This window comes from Elephas maximus, chromosome 7, assembly GCF_024166365.1.
Source record: "Elephas maximus indicus isolate mEleMax1 chromosome 7, mEleMax1 primary haplotype, whole genome shotgun sequence".
Classification (NCBI taxonomy): Eukaryota; Metazoa; Chordata; class Mammalia; order Proboscidea; family Elephantidae; genus Elephas; species Elephas maximus.
In genome coordinates, this window is record NC_064825.1 from 107,641,940 (window position 1) to 107,654,598 (window position 12,659).

Genomic DNA, 12,659 nt, shown 5'->3' on the forward strand with positions numbered 1-12,659 from the left:
TATTTTCAACACTTTGAGAAATTCATTGCAGATTTTCAGTATATAATTTCTTGCTCTTGAAAAACTTATATTTTAGGCAGGGAACTTACCCACATGTCTAAAATGTTACACTTCATTAGAATAAACTCAGTCCAAACCATCTGTTTTGTGTCTAACTTTATAATATTAACTGATTTTTTTTGGGGGTGTGTGTGTGTGTGTATATATATATATATATATATGTATATAACCAAAACCAAAAACCAAACCCAATGCCTTCGAGTCAATTCCGACTCATACCGACCCTGTAGGACAGAGTAGAACTGCCCCATAGAGTTTCCAAGGAGCACCTGGCAGATTCGAACTGCCGACCCTTTGGTTAGCAACAGTAGCACTTAACCAGTACTCCACCAGGGTTTGTATACACATATATATACATACATATATATAATATTTAATATATATATCTTATACTTGTATGTATGTTATATATATCGTCTTTATTCTGTTTATCAAATACCTTTTCATCTAGTGTCAGTGTGATATTTGCCCATAACATAAAAATTTATGATACAATTTTGACAACTACTTTTCTACTTCTAAAGGTAGACTACATATACAGTGAAACTTGCAAAAGCTCAAACTAAATAAGGTGGAAATCTGTCAGAGAAGGAAAACTCAAATATTTTTCCACTAATAAAGAAATAGAGAGCAATAGAGAAGTAGTAAGCTATACCCTGACAAAGGCAGAAAACTTGTGGCTCTCACAATTGCCACTGTATGTATACATACATATATATATATATATATATATAAATAAATATGGGGCAATTCTACTCTGCCTTATAGGGTCACCCTGAGTAGGATTTGACTAGGTTGAGATGGATTTTGGGGGTTTTATATGATACACAGCATATAAAATAGGAGTCCCTGGGTGGCACAAGTGGTTAACTGCTCAACCACTAACCAACTTCGGCAGCGCGATCACACCCAGAGGCTCCTCGGAAGACAGGTCTGCTGATCTGCTTCTGAAAGGTCACAGCCTTGAAAATTCTGTGGAGCAGTCCTACTCTGCAAGAAATGGGGCTTCCATGAGTTGGAATGGACTCAACTTTAACTAACAACAACAGTAGCAATATATATATAAACACAAATATATTATTTCAGGAAATATTTTAGTTGAAAAGATTACCTTTATCACAATTAACATACCAAAATTTATACTGGACCTGAAAGAGTATAATTCTGAGCTTTTGAAGTTTTACTTTAGACAGTAGGTTTTTACAGAACTGTCTTACAGATCCATTGACTTCTATAAACTCCCGAGGACCACAACTGGAGCCTTGCTGGCTTATAAACACTCTAAGGAGAGTTTGGCAAAGAGTCGTACAGAATATTTGGAGCTGCTATTTTGTTTTACAGCAAAATGTTTCAACTCTATTAAGAAGATTGAAGCTGTATTATGGATGATTTAATATTCAGCATTTTGTCTTACCAACATTTCTTTTTTAATTTATATATTAAAGGATGTGCAATTGGTATAAAATTAGAGAATTTAATTTCTATAGGGCCGCTATGAGTTGGAATTGACTCAACAGCAACGGGTTGGGTTTTATTTATTTCTGTTTAGGAACAGAAAGATACATTTTCTGGAAAAAAAAAATTCACTGGCATTAACCTGATAATCATGAAGATAGGTACCATCCACTCACCTAAGATGAGGAATGAGTTTTCGCTCCCCAAGTGATTACTAATCTGGCTGCAATCAGAAGGAGAATTTATGAGTTTCTCTCCCCTTTGAGACATTCCCCAGGGAGCTGGAAGGCAAATTTCTTCATTATTCCCAAAGTGTCTGAGAACAGGAAATAATGCCATTGGGTTTTTGATAATTATTCAAGACACCTTTGATTTCCCTATTGACCCAATATTCATTTATATACAATTCCCCTGCTTTCTTTGTTATTTTTATTGTTCCCAGTCTAAGATCTGGATTTAGGTATACAACTTGCTGAGTACCTGCTTTAATCTCCCCAAAATTACTTCAGTATTCAGCATTTTCTACCGTGGTTTCCTCCAAGTTTTATGTGCAATGGCAAAGGCAGAACTCCTAGATTGTTTTTTTAAGATTCAGAACACATACAAATTATGAATATGTACGTAACTCCAAAGAAAACGTGTTGGCCTTTTTATGAGTTAACAGGACTCCTTAACAACTACATACATATTCATAATTTGCATTCCTCCTGAATGTTTAAAAAACATCCTACGACTTCAAATACAAATAATGAACATGTCTGTAACTCAATAAGCTAGAAATAGATGGGAAATGCCTCAATATGTTAAAGGGGAAAAATAGTAAGTAATATATTCGATGGCAAAAACAAAGTAAAACGACTAACACTTCCCAATTTCAAAACTTACCACACTTCTACAGTCCTCAAAACATTATGGTCCTTTCATAGGATAGATATATAAATCAATAGATCAGAATTACATTCTAGAAATAAACCCACACTTCTACAGTCAATGGATTTTTGACAAGGTGCCAAGGCTATTTAATGGGTAAAAAACACTCTCTTCAAGAAATGGTGCTGAGACAAATGAACACCCGGTCACAAAATAACGGATTCTTGTCCTTACCTTATATCATATACCAAATTTAACTTGAAATGAATCAAAGACCTAAATATAAGAGCCCAAATCATAAAATTCTTAAAAGAAAATGTATGGATAAAAGTTTGTGACCTTGGATTTAGCAATGGTTTCTTAACTACAAAACCAAAATACCAAGCAGCGAAAGAAAAAAAACAGTAAATTGAACTTCACCTAAATTAAAAGCTTTTGTGCATGACAGGACACTATCTGACAATGAACAGATAACCACGGAATGGAAGGAAAGATTTGCAAATCATATGTCCAGAATATACGAAGAGCTCTTACAGCTTAACAACAAAAAGACAAGCAATCCAATTAAAAGTGAAAAAAGGATTTGAATAAATATTTCTCCAAGAAGCTCCATAAGTGTCCAAAAAGCAAATGAAAAGATGTACAACATCATTAGTCATTAAATAATCTATTCATTAGCGACATGCAAATTAAAACCACAATGCGATGTCAATTCACAGCCAGCACGATGGTATAACAAACAAAAATAAACAAGCAACAACAAGAAAAATAACAAGTGCTGCCCAGGATGTGGAGAAATTGGAAACTTTGTGAATGCTGTTGGGAATATAAAATGGTACCACCTCTGTGGAAAAAATTTTGAAAGTTCTTCAATATGTTAAACATAGAATTACAACATGATCCAACAATTCAGCTCCTAGATATATACCCAATACATTTGAAAACAGATGTCAATCAAATACATATACACAAAAGCCTAAAATGATAAAGATCATGGAAGAAAAAAATAGAGACAGCACTAGGGGCCCAATACATGGCATAAAGAGAATATAAACCATAATGAACCAGACACAAACACCAGAAGATAAACTAGATAACTGGGAGCTCCTAAAAATTAAGCACTTATGCTCATAAAAAGGCTTCACAAAAAGATTAAAAAGAGAACCTGCAGACTGGGAGGAAAAAAAAAAAAATTGGCTACAACGTGTCCGACAGGGGTTTAATCTCTAAAATCTATAGAATACTTCAACACCTCAACAGCAAAAAATAAAAATAATCCAATTAAAAAATGAGCAAAGAATATGAGCAGACACAGGAGGAAATGTTCCCAATCATTAGCCATTAGAGAATGCAAATCAAAAATACCATGAGGTAACAGCTCACTCCATTACTGCCACTAGTTAAAAAAAGAAAAAAAAAAAAAAAACAGAAAATAACAAAAGTTGGAGAGGTTGCAGGGAGATTGAAACTCTTAGGCACTGCTGGTGGAAACGTAAAATGGTGCAACCACTATGGAAAATGATATAATGTTTCCTAACAATTTAGAAATTGAATACCCTATGATCCTGTAATCCCACTCCTAGGAATATATCCTAGAGGCATAAAAGCCAGCACACAAATTGACATCTGCACATCCATGTTCATTGAAGCATTAAGCAAAAAAATAATAGCAAAAAGATGGAAACAACCTAAGTGCCCACCAACAGAGGAATGGATAAACAAATTATGGTACATACACACAATGGAATACTACATGATGATAAAGAACAATGAGATGAATCTGAGTAACATCTCACAACATGGATGAATCCAGAGGCCATTATGCTGAGTGAAGTCAGTCAATCACAAAAGGACAAATATTGTATGAGACCACTGCTATAAAAAACAAAGAAAAGGTTTACACACAGAAAGTAACAATCTTTGATGCTAATGAAAGAGGGGAAAGGTAGTGAGGGGAGGGGAAATCACTAACTGGATAATAGACAAGTTTGGTGAAGGGAAAGACAACACACAATATATGAGATGGGAGCACAACTTGACCAAGGCAATGTCATAGAAGCTTCCTAGACACATCCAAACACCTTGAGGGACCGAGTTACTGGGGATGAGGGCTGGAAAGCATGGTCTTGGGGGACATCTAGGTAAACTGGCATAACATAGTTCATAAAGAAAATATCATACATTTCTACTTTGTTGAGGGGCATATGGAGTCTTAAAAGCAGTGAGCAGCAGCCTAAGACATTTCTATTTGTCCCATCATGTTCGGAGCAAAGGAGAATGAAGAAAACCAAAGGCACAAGGAAAAGATTAGTCCAAAAGACTAATGGACCATATGAACCACAGCCTCTACCAGCCAGATTCCATAAGAACCAGATGGTGTCCAGCTACCACCACCAACTGCTCTGACAGGGATCACAACAGAGGATCCCAGACAAAATGGGAGAAAAATGTAGGACAAAATTCAAATTCACAAAAAAAGACCAGAATTACTGGTGTTCCAGAGACTGGAGGATGCCCTGAAACTGACCCTCGGACACCCATTTAACTCTTAACTGAAGCCACTCTGGAAGTCCACCTTTCAACCAAAGATTACATAGGCCTATAAAACAAACAATAACACACATAAGGAACATGTGTCTTATTTCAACCAAGTATAGGAGACCAAATGGGCAACACCTGCCCAAAAGCAAAGATGAGAAGACTGGAAGGGACAGGAAAACTGGACAAATGGACATGGAGAGCCCAGAGTGGAAGGGGAAAACGGGAGGATGTTGACCCATTGTTAGGGCAGCAATGAGTGTCACAAGACAATTCGTGTATAAATTTTTTAGTAAAAAACTAATTTTCACTTTATACTTTCATTTAAAGCACAATAAAATAAAATAAAAAGAAATTTGTACACATATGTTCATAGCAGCAGTATTCACAACAGCCAAAAGATGTAAACAACACAAACATCCGTCAATGAACAGATAAACAAATTGTGCTACATATAATGGAATATTTTTCGGCCATAAAAAAATGAAGCACTGATACATGCTAAGGCAAAGATGAATCTTGAAAACATAATACTAAATTTACAGAAGTCAGCCACAAAAGGCCACATGCTTGTATGATTCCATTTATATGAGATATCCAAAACAGACAAATCCGTAGAGACAGAAAGACAGTTGAAGAATAAGGAGGGTTGATGTTATGACGTAAAACTCTGCTTTGCTTTCTTCCAGACATATGGACAATTTTTGGTGAACTTTATTTCCTTCCTGGATTTATTTGAATTTTTTTTTTTTTTTTTTGTGAAGGTGGCTTGTGGAACAAAACGCTTTGGGAAGCAGACATAACAGAAAGGCCTATGACAAACCAGATGTCTGCAAAAAGGTCTGTGACCTTTCAGAGACAAGGATATACTGCTTAAGCCAAGCTTACCTAGACCTTCTTTTTGTTTTCAGGTGCCGTCTAGATGGTTCTGACTCATAGTGACCCTGTGTACAACAGAACGAAACACCGCCCTGCCTTGCCCCATTCTCACAATCATTGCTATGTTTGAGCCCATTGTTGCAGCCACTGTGTCAATCCACCTCATTGAGGGTCTTCCTCTTTTTCGTTGACCCTGTACGTTACAAAGCATGTTGTCTTTCGCCAGGGACTGGTCCTCCTGATAACATGTCCAAAGCATGTCAGACAAGTCTCACCATCCTCGCTTCTAAGAAGCACTCTGGCTGTACTTCTTCCAGGACAGATTTGTTTGTTTTTCTAGTAGTCTGTGATATATTCAATATTCTTCACAGCACCATAATTCAAAGACATCTATTCTTCTTTTGCCTTTTTTACTAAGTGTCCAGCTTTCACATGCATGGCTTGGGTCAGGTGCACCTTACTCAAAGTGAAATCTTTGCTTTTCAACATTTTAAAGAGATCTTTTGCAGATTTGCCTGATGTAATACTTCTAGACCTTAGAAAAAAATTTTTTTTTTTTTTTTTTCTTTTAGGGACAAGAAAATCTCCATTTTGTTCTGGGTAGAAATTATGAGACCTTAAAATTCCTTAATCTTGCTTTCAAAGTAAAATAATCCTGAGTTTGAGTCATGGTAATTGGTATCTCCCTCTCTTTAGTTTTTGATGCAGCGGAAGAGTCCTTAAAACCAGAGAATTGGGATGTATGTAAAATCTTGAGATTCATGATTGCAGTCCTTCAAAATAAAATGAGTTTCTCAGTGAATCATTAGAGAATCCACAGACTTTCAATAAGATGAATTCGGTGTATAAATTTGTATAATGACACTTACTATTCTTCTGAATCTGGGGAGTTTGTTGACTTCCTATTCTCTGAAGCATATGAACCTCTAACAAAATGTCTAGTATATCCGTACATTTTGTATTCACCAGTGTGTGAGTTCCTTTTAGACACATTTTTTTCCTTTATTTTAAATTACATTTCTGTTTGTCCCACCCAGGGTTAAGATATCTTACCTTTAGGACAGACACAAGTATTATTCTATTGCCTCTTCCTTTTGCTGTTCATATCGTACACACACACACACATTTCTCTGCTTCTTGCTACATAGCAAGATATATTACATCTAATGCATTTCACATGTCTATTCCCCTAATGGCGTATATTATGTTTTTCTCCAACTCCCAGCTATTCTCAACGGCACTGCAATGAACAGTCTTGCGATTGCCTCTTTCAACTGCTGTTAAAAAATGTCTATACAATACGTGTTGAGTTTATGTGTGTGTATATATATATACACACAGACACATACAAAGTGGTGAAAATTCTTTTAAGATGAAATATAATAGTCCAATTAATTTTGCTAAGCAGCTCAATTTTGTTGTGGAAGCATGTACTTTCTTCATTAAATGCATGCTGTTTCCTGGATCCTTGTATCCTTGGTACAAAAAAAAAAAAAAAAGTTGCCTTCGAGTTGCTTTCAACCCATAGTGACCCTGTAGGACACAGTAGAACTGCCCCATAGGGCTTTCAAGAAGCAGCTGGTAGATTCGTACTGTCGACCTTTTGGTTAGCAGCCAGTTAGCAGACATTGTTATTGGGCATTAATTGTATGAAATATAGCTTTCAACTATTATACTATTGCCTTTGCCATTTCCTGTTTGTGTTGTACAATGAATGGCTCATAATTTATATATGTGTTTTCTGTGAGTTGATTTCTACCTCTGCATTTTACTCTTGCTTTTGATCATTGGGTTTGATATCTTGGCACAAATGGGAATCTTCCTATCAACACTATTGAGTTATAATGGACAATTGTAAACTCCACATATTTAAAGTGTACCATTTGATAAGTTTTAACATATGTATGCACTTGAGAAACTATTACAGCATTAAAGATAATGAACCTATTACCCTAAAAGTTTTCTAATGCCCCCATTAGATCCCTCTTTCCTGACCCTCCCATGAGTTATAGATCAACGTTTATTAATTTGCATATAATATATAATTGTTCTACCACCATTTGTTGAAAGGCTCTCCTTTCACCACTTAATAATCTTTGCACCTTTGTAAAAAGATAGCTGTTCTCTTATCCTTGGGTCTATATTTGGACTTTCGATACTGTTTCATTGGCCTATTTGGTAATTTTTATGCCAGTAACACTCTGTCTTCACTACGATAGATTATAATGTCTTGAAATCAGTTATTGTTTGTCTTCTAACTTAGGTATCCTTTTTCAAAGTTAATTCAGCTATTCTAGGTTCTTTGCACTCAGTTAAGGATTTTAGTTTGTTAATTTATGAAAAAAAAAAAACGCCGGATGAATTTTCATGTGATTGCATTGAATCTATAAATACACTTGGAGAAATTTGACATCTTATGAGTTGAAATTGACTTGACAGCAATAGGTTATGGGTTTAACAATATTGAATCTTCGGACTCATAAACATGGCTTATCATTCATTTATTTAGGTCTTTAATTTATTTAATGATGTTTTCTAGTTTTCAACGTAAAAGCCTTGGGACAGTCTTCCCATAGATAACCACATAGCTCAAATCACTCAACTTCTCAAGTGTTTCATTAAATGTCATCTCCTCATAGAGTTTTCTTGAAAACCTTCATTAAATTTTAATCCCCATGCTGCCTAATTGTCCTAATTCATTTTCATACTACTTAATACCTTCTATCACATGATAAAACTTACTACTTCATTATGTCTACTTTCTTCACTCTTCTACAGGAATGTTGGCCTTATGAAGTCAGAGATATTAAATGTTCAATTTAAATATTTCGTTATTAAGTATAACGAGCCCATTAACATAATATTCACCAGTCATCTTTTTCTGATGGGGCCTTTTACTGTGCTAAGTACAACAGATTAAAATAGTGAATAGAATATATAGAGTCCCTGGCGTCCCAAAGATACATGTTCAGTGAAAGAATCATGTGAACAAGCGTGTGGGGATGTAGGGAATCTAAACTTAACACCAAATATAAGTTGATATCTGAAGTACAAGCAGGAGTTAGATATCTCTAAGTAATAAAATCTAGCTGTAAAGTAAGGAAAAAAATCATTTCTATACTTATCACTAATTGATTTTTGACTTGCCATGGAGACAAACAGTACAAGGCAAAAAGAAGGTCTGATGTAGTATATATTGCCTATTATATAATTTATTGTTACTATACCCTGCAGTTAATTTTAAGTAGAATATTTGAACACACTTTCCAGGTTCTACCGACAGTATTTTTTACCTCTTTGTTCCTCAAACTGTAAATTGTGGGGTTTAGCATAGGTATCACCATGGTGTAAAATACTGAGGCCATTTTATCCGTATCAAAGGAATGGCTGGATTTGGGATGCACATACATAAAAAATAGAGTTCCACAGAATACAACTACCACTGTCAAGTGAGATTCACAGGTAGAGAAAGCCTTGAGCCTACCCTCTGCAGAGTTCATCTTGAGGATGGCCACAAGGATCATCATGTAAGACACAAGGATTATCAGAAGAGATAAAACTAAATTGAAGCCTGAAAAAGCCAGTATTATCAATTTAATAACGTATGTGTTTGAACAGATCAAAGATATCAAGGGCAGACTATCACAGTAGAAATGCCTCATGACATTATAGCCACAAAATGGTGAAATAAAAATTTTTATGGTCATCAGAAGAGACAAAAGGACACTGTAGACATAAGGTATGACCACCAGTACCTGGCATACGTTTGGTGACATGATGACTGTGTAAAGCAGAGGGTTACAGATGGCCACATAGCAGTCATGGACCATTGTTAAAAGAATGAAAATGTCACTAACTATAAATATACAAAAGAAAGCCAGCTGTGTAGCACACCAATTATAGGAAATTGTATGATGACCTACAATAAAATTTGTTAGCATTTTGGATCCAACAGCTGTTGAATAACCAAGATCAGTGAAAGCCAAATGTCTGAGGAAAAAGTACATAGGTGTATGTAGTCTAGAGTCTATCATGGTGAGGATGATCAAGCCCAGGTTACCCATCACTGAGACCATGTAAACAATGAGGAAGAATCCAAATAACGGAGCCTGCAGCTCAGGGCGATCTGTGATTCCCATTAGAATAAACTCATTCAGCACCGTTAGATTGTGTTTGTCCATCAGATCACTCAGGAAACCTACAGATGAAAAAGTATATAAATAACCACTAACTTTCAGGAGATATTACTGAATATACATATTTATATAAGGTCAATCTATATTTCTAGCTCCAGAGTTTGATATAAATTTCCCCTCTAATCTTGAAGGTAGAGAAAATGAAACCATCTTTTTGTAAATTGAAAACATCAACACACAGAGTAAACTGGAAAATTATGTCACACTAATAGTAAATATCAGTATAGAGATATAAATTATAAACAAACAATGAAAAGAAATTCAAAGGCATAAATGTACAATAATTGGAATAAAAACTCAAAGTTTTCAACAGCAGATTTGAGCAGGAAGGAGAAGGAATCAGTGAACAAGAAAACAGGTCAATTGAGATCATCTAGTCTAACAGGCAGATAATAATTAAATAAAATGAACAAAGCCTAAAGGTACTAACGTAAGCAAACAGAAGTTTTAGAAGGAAAGAGAGAGAGAAAGCGGCAGACAGATTATTAGAAGAAATACAGTCATGCATTACTAATGTCCAGGACACATTCTGTGCGATAGGATGTCGTGTGACTTGGACTTTGCACCACGCCATATCATATACAAGCAGTCACACCATATTATATACCTTCAGTCACTGAATTTAGAACAAGTTCATTTGCTAAGTCTCTCTTTAAATCGAATTTGTAAGTCGGAACAGTTAGATGTGGTTCATATCTAATGTCAGTCAAATTTCCATCTTAGTATAGAGTATATAGTGTATAGTATATAGTGTACCTTTCTATATAGAAAAACATTAAAGAAACACTTCCATAGATACTACTTTAGCATAATAATACAGTAATAATAATAATACTGTTTTGATGTGCCTCACAAAGAAGTACCCTTTTTTATTATGAACCATTGTATTTTTCTAGCGTTTTTAATATAATAGGCTTTAAGGGGATTGATTTGTAACTACAGGTTATATGTAAGTCAGACATTTGAACCTGGGACAACAGAAAGTACTGTATAGTACAGCACATAAGCCAGTAACATGGGTGTTTATTGTGATTATTAAGACATCTGTATTATAGGAAAAAAAATTTTTTTTCTTTTTTTTATTATAGGTTATATACCTACTGTACAATTATACACCTGACAGTGCAATCACTTTGTAAAGAAGAGTCATGAAACACATGAGTAGCATGCGGGAAGCTATTGTATTCACTAAAAAAAAAAAACTACATCTGGTTATATCCTCTACGTCCTGTTCTCCAGTCAGGAGTTCTGAACTCTATTATAACCTTGTTGGACCATGGTCATATGGATGATCAGATGTTGTCTGAAGAGATATTATGCAACTCATGATTGTAATGGATCAAAAAGTCACAATTTTGATGAAAGACATGAATATACATGTTCTAGAAACTCCGAGTAAACTAAAAGATATACACTCCAAGGCATATTGTAATCATTCTGCTGTAAGACAAAGAAAGACTCCTGAAAGAAGAAAGAAAGAATTGAGAGAAGTGACTTGTCACAAACAGAGATCCTCAATAAGATTAACTGATAAGTTCTCATCAGAAAGCATAAATGCCAGGAAAGAGTGAGTTGACATACTGAAAATGCTGACCAAAAAAAAATGTAACCAAGAATAATGTATCAGGCAAAACTATCCTTCAAAACTCACCATGCATATACAGTCCTCAAAATATTATGGTCCTGCCATAGGATAGACATATAGATTAATGGATTAGAATTAGATTCTAGAAATAAATCCATACTTCTACAGTCAATGGATCTTTGACAAGGACACCAAAACTGTTTAATGGGTAAAAATTATTCTCTTCAAGAAACGATGCTGAGACAAGTGGACACCTGAGTACAAAAGAATAAAATTGTGCCTTTACCTCACATCATATGCCACATTTAACTCAAAACGTACCAAAGGCCTAAATATAAAAGCCCAAACCGTAAAAATCCTAAAAGAAAACATGTAGGTAAATGTTTATGACCTTGGATTTGTCAATAGTTTCTTAGATTTAAAGCCAGAAGACCAAGCAATAAAAGAAAAACAAAACAGTAAATTGAACTCCATCCAAATTAAAAGCTTTTTTGCATGATGGGACACTACCAAGACAGTAAAAAAAAATTAATAAATCACCACAGATTGGAAAAAAGTATTTGCAAATCATATATATGACAAGAGTCTAATGTACAGAATGTACAAAGGACTATTACAGCTCAACAACAGACAAGCAGCCCAATTAAAAAAAAGAAAAAAGAATTTGAACAAGTATTTCTCCAAGAAGCTCTATAAATGACCAACAGCAAGTGAAAAATTTTTCAACATCATCAGTCATTACTGTTTTTGTCGCCAGGTCCAGTCACGGCCTCTACAGAGGGACAATAGGTTGGTAGCTGTGCATGAGGTGCATCGGGTAGGAACTGAAACCAGATCAGTCACATGAAAGTCCAACATTCCACCAGTGAACAACCACTTCTCCATTTACAGAGTGTTTCGATGACCAAGCAGTTGCTGTCAAGTAGACTAGCATTCATGGAGACCCCAAGTGTGTCATAATACAGCTGTGCTACATAGGAGAAAAAATTGAAGTAATCAATGATTTCATTTTACTTGGATCCACAATCAACACCCATAGAAGCAGCAGTCAAGAAATCAAAGATGCAATACATTGG